Source organism: Oncorhynchus keta, unplaced genomic scaffold, assembly GCF_023373465.1.
Source record: "Oncorhynchus keta strain PuntledgeMale-10-30-2019 unplaced genomic scaffold, Oket_V2 Un_contig_27014_pilon_pilon, whole genome shotgun sequence".
NCBI classification, from domain to species: Eukaryota; Metazoa; Chordata; class Actinopteri; order Salmoniformes; family Salmonidae; genus Oncorhynchus; species Oncorhynchus keta.
In genome coordinates this window covers 114,339-119,442 of record NW_026285292.1, presented here as the reverse complement: position 1 = coordinate 119,442, position 5,104 = coordinate 114,339, and the positions used below count along the sequence as shown (strand labels likewise).

Here is a 5,104-nt window from a genome sequence, read left to right as displayed (position 1 = left end):
AACATGGGAAAGAGGAGGGTTAATATAGAGAGGGAAGGGTGAAAGAGAGAAATGGAAGGAAACATGGGAAAGAGGAGGGTTAATATAGAGAGGGAAGGGTGAAAGAGAGAAATGGAAGGAAACATGGGAAAGAGGAGGGTTAATATAGAGAGGGAAGGGTGAAAGAGAGAAATGGAAGGAAACATGGGAAAGAGGAGGGTTAATATAGAGAGGAAGGGTGAAAGAGAGAAATGGAAGGAAACATGGGAAAGAAGAGAAGTGTGTGTGTTTTCTCTCTCCTCTCTGGTGTTGCTGAGTGACAGGGTAAATCTCTCAGTCACGGTTATGGTCATGTAGTGTGGAAAGCTCAAGAAGACAAGTGTGTGTGTTTTCTCTCTCCCATCTGGTTTAGATAGTGTGTCTGTCAGTCACGTGTTATGTTCATGTGTGTGTGCTGTGTCCCCATCATCTGTGTGTGTGTGTGTGTGTGTGTATGTTTATGTGTGTGTGTGTGTGTGTGTGTGTGTGTGTGTGTGTGTGTGTGTGTGTGTGTGTGTGTGTGTGTGTGTGTGTGTGTGTGTGTGTGTGTGTGTGTGTGTGTGTGTGTGTGTGTGTGTGTGTGTGTGTGTTGCTGGCTTTATCCCAAGACCACCATAAATCAAGAGCAGTGCCCTTACTATATCACACAACATAAAGGTTTTTGATAGCATATCATGTGGCACTTCTGAGGTGGACAAAAATTTTCAGCATGATTGTGTTCAGTTTGGTTTATCCTTAATGACCAGTCTCCAGACTAGACACATCTCTAGACAGCGTTAGCTACATCTTTCAGAATTGAATTGAATCATTCATTTATTTAACCAGGTAAATAAATGAGGAATAAATTCTTCCTTTCTTCGTTCTGTAATGACCCGACCACGAAGCAGTAAGAGAGAGGGGGGTGAGGGGAGGCTGGGTCAACACAGTTACTATAGCAACACTAAAGAGTCACACAACATACTACTCATGTGAACGTCCAACCCCGTCCTGTAGTTACAATAACAGGTCTTTTATTTCTTTATTAGGATCCCCATTAGGTGTAACGAAAATAGCAGCTACTCTTCCTGGGGTCCAACACAGAACATTAATAGACCAGAACAGTTCAAGGACAGAACTACATACATTTAAAAACAGCACTCATAGTCTACATATCAATGCATACACACAATATCTAGGTCAAATGGGGGAGTTGTGCTGTGAGGTGTTGCTTTATCTGGTTTTTTTAAACCAGGTTTGCTGTTCATTTCAGCAATATGAGTTCTTTGCAATAATGGCTCTATATATTACTGTACACTTTCTTGAATTTGTTTCTTGAATTTGGGGACTGTGAAAAGACCCCTGGTGGCATGTCTGGTGGGGTAAGTGTGTGTCAGAGCTATGTGTAGATTGACTATGCAAACTATTTGGAATTTTCAAAACATGTTTCTTATAAAAAGAAGAAGTGACGAAGTCAGTCTCTCCTCAACTCTTTGCCAAGAGAGACTGGCAGCATAGTAGTAATATTAGCCCTCTGATTACAATGAAGAGCAAGACGTGCCGCTCTGTTCTGAGCCAGCTGCAGTTTAAATAGGTCTTTCTTTGCAGCACTTGACCACATGACTGGACAACAATCAAGATAAGACAAAACTAGAGCCTGGAGGACTTGCAGTGTGGTGTCATAAAAGCAGAGAATCTCTTTATTACGGAGAGACCTCTCCCCATCTTTACTACCATTGAATCTAGATGTTTTCACCATGACCATTTACAATCTAAGGGAACACCAGGTCTAGAACTTACTTTACACTTTGCACTCTGACTTTATGACATTTGACCGACATCCCATCTCTATACATGACCCTTGAACTTCTATGAAATCACATTATACGAAAACATGCAGATGAAGCATAAAATAATCTGGTGTGTGGGCAGTTTCATAAAACGTCATAATCTGTCATATAAAGCGTTTTAATCTACTGTATCATAATCCATTTAATCCAGACATCAGGCTCAGCCAGTAGCAGGCAGGCAGTCAGCCAGTTTAGTCAGTCAGCCGATGGCAGTCAATCAGTCAGTTTGATAGTCAGTCAGTCAGTAGTTGACAGTAGTGTTATCAGTCAGACAGTCAGTCAGTCAATCAATAGCTGACAGTAGTGTTAACAATGAGTCAGTCAGTAGTTGACAGTAGTGTTATCAGTCAGACAGTCAGTCAGTCAATCAGTAGCTGACAGTAGTGTTAACAATGAGTCAGTCAGTAGTTGACAGTAGTGTTATCAGTCAGACAGTCAATCAGTAGCTGACAGTAGTGTTAACAATGAGTCAGTCAGTAGTTGACAGTAGTGTTAACAGTCAGTCAGTAGTGTTGCCTGTGTTGTGTGATCTGTGATTTCTAGACATCAATAACCCTTGCTGTGTCTTCTGACTCTTTACCTCATGAGGTCACACTGTAATAAAAATCACATTTGGTAAAACATGATGATGAAGCAGCAAATCTGATGTGTGGGCAGCAGTTCATAATCCATGATAATCTACTGCATCACATCACCAGGCTACAAACTCTTCCGGTGGCAGGCAGTCAGTCACTCCGACAGTATTTGACAGTAGAGTTGCCAGTCAGTGTGTGGTTGTGTGATTTATAGAGAATCAATGGCCCATGCAGTCTCTGTCTGTCTGTGGGTTCTGGTGATCAGTCAGAGTAACAGAGGAGAAAGCTGTGATAACAACTGATGAGAAAAAAGGCCAAATGGTAGTGTGTATGTATGACTAAATCAAAAGTTCTCCCATGTCACCCGCTCCTCCGCACTCCACACTGGCTTCCAGTCGACACTCGCATCCACTACAATACCATGGTACTTTCCTACGGAGCAGCAAGAGGAACTGCCCCTCCCTACCTTCAGGCTATGCGCAAACCCTACACCCCAACCCGAGTACTCTGTTCTGCCACCTCTGGTCTCTTGGCCCTACCACCCCTACAGGAGAGCAGCTCCCCCTCAGCCCAGTCAAAGCTCTTCTCTGTCCTGGCACCCCAATGGTGGAACCAGCTTCCCCTTGAAGCTAGGACATCAGAGTCCCTGCCCATCTTCAGAAAACCATCTGAAACCCTACCTCTTCAATGAGTATCTTTGGAAGGTTGACAGAAGCCTGATGCTGGTGGCAGGAAGAAGAGGGACCAACTGTTTGATATCTCGACCCATCCTCGGCGCCATGTGGCACTGTGCTTGCTGTCGAGGAGAACACAGACAATACTGTGGAAGCCCGGCTCTTCTGAAGACTCAACTGATCCAGGATCGCCAGAGTTCTAACTATCACTTTTGTGGCTGAACCGACAAAGGAGTCAGTGACTTTTCCCAGGTCATATCCATAGACTTGCTCTCCATGTCGACGATGAAGTCAAGAACAAAGTGGACGCGGCGGAGCTCCCTTATGTGAAGATGCTGAACAGAGTCCTGCCCCAGGACACCAGGACTCTGACTGGTCACCTGCTGTGGAGAGATTCAGTGTGTGCTGCGACTGTCAGTCCAGAACCTACCGGTACTACTTCCCATGCTCTGGATGTAGTGTTGATGGCAGCGGCTGCACCCACCACTTCCGCAACCTGTGCAAGGAGTGCTGCAGTTCCAGAGGACCATCCTGTCTGCCACGGTCCAGTCTGTCCATCAAGCTCACCCTACCATGCCCACTGCCACAGACCCATAAGACCTATCATATCTGAGATCAAAGAATGGTCTATCTCTATCACCAGGTATGGTGCATGATGACTGTGCTGCTGCTAATTGGCCAGAAGCTGGCTCCAGAGATAGTGGATCAAGTCCTGGATGTGGATCAAGTCCTGGATGTGGATCAAGTCATGGATGTGGATCAAGTCCTGGATGTGGATCAAGTCCTGGATGTGGAGAGGAATCTCAGGAAACCGGTGTACAGCACGGTGGTGGACTTTCCCTCGGTGCTGTTCCACTGCCATTTTGAGGTGTTGAGCTGGCGCAGGGAGGCTGAGGAGGTGAACCACTCTCTGGCCACGCTGCAGCAACACTGGACCCAGATAGCAGTCAAGACCCAGGTCCCCCCCTTACTATAACTGAGATATGCGGTTGTCCCACCTAACTATTTTAAGATTTAAGTCGCTCTGAATAAGAGCGTCTGCTAAATTACTAAAATGTAAAAACATAAATGTAATGGAAAGTCAATGGAACACGAAGCTAAAATATCACGGTTCAGTTCCATCTGTCTTAGCCTGGAACTCACTGTGATGCTCTCACAACCTCTCTCTGTTATACCTGCCTTCGAAAGAGGACAAGATTGAAATCTATTCTCTATTCTGTGAAAGAGAAGATAACCCACTGGGCATACCACATCATTTCAATGTGGAGAATTGGGTTATATTTGGTAGATACGTATCAATAAGATTCCAACCTATTTTCGCCCACTCAAAACGACAGCCAAACCATTGTTGAATTCCCAATGTGTTATCACTATGCTTTCAACCATCTAAAAGCACAACCAAATTCTAATGGAAAATCAATGTCGGAGTTTTTGGTTTAGTTGTCACCTAAATGTGTTATCACTGCACTTTCAACCATTTAAAAGCACACCAAAGTTCAAATGGAAAATACAATGTCAGATATTTTGTTTATTTATACAACAACTTAATATTGTTTTATTTGATGTGTTATCACTGTGCTTGATCCAATAGTACAACCACATGACCTAGATTGCAGTTAGTTGAGATTGTTATTAAAGTACATGGTGCAAGTGATCAATGAAGTAAAGCCTTACATCAGGCTATTGACTGTCTTACAAAAGTAATAGAGAATTCTCTTTGGTTGACAACGCAACCAAATATCAACATTTAAAGGAGAAGTGCTGCTTGGATAGTTCCATCTGAGCCACTGGCTTAATCCTGTTCTTTAACTTTTATTTTTGGTTGGAGACGTGAATCCAACATATCATTTGTTAACTTGTCGACAAGGTGATAGGCTATTTACCATATTGCAAAAGTGATATTGAATTGTGTTTGATTGTCAACGCAAACAAATATCAACTGTTGAAGGAGATCTTCTGCTTGGTGAGCTCCATCTGTGCCACTGAGTCTGGCTTTAATTCCAGTTTGTCT

The 5,104-nt window shown here is 43.6% G+C and overlaps 1 pseudogene; it reads left to right on the top strand.

Moving 5' to 3' along the window:
- The first annotated feature begins 3,131 nt into the window (after positions 1 to 3,131).
- LOC127922768 (tRNA pseudouridine(38/39) synthase-like) lies at positions 3,132 to 4,069 on the top strand (annotated as a pseudogene).
- The last annotated feature ends 1,035 nt before the right edge of the window (positions 4,070 to 5,104 follow it).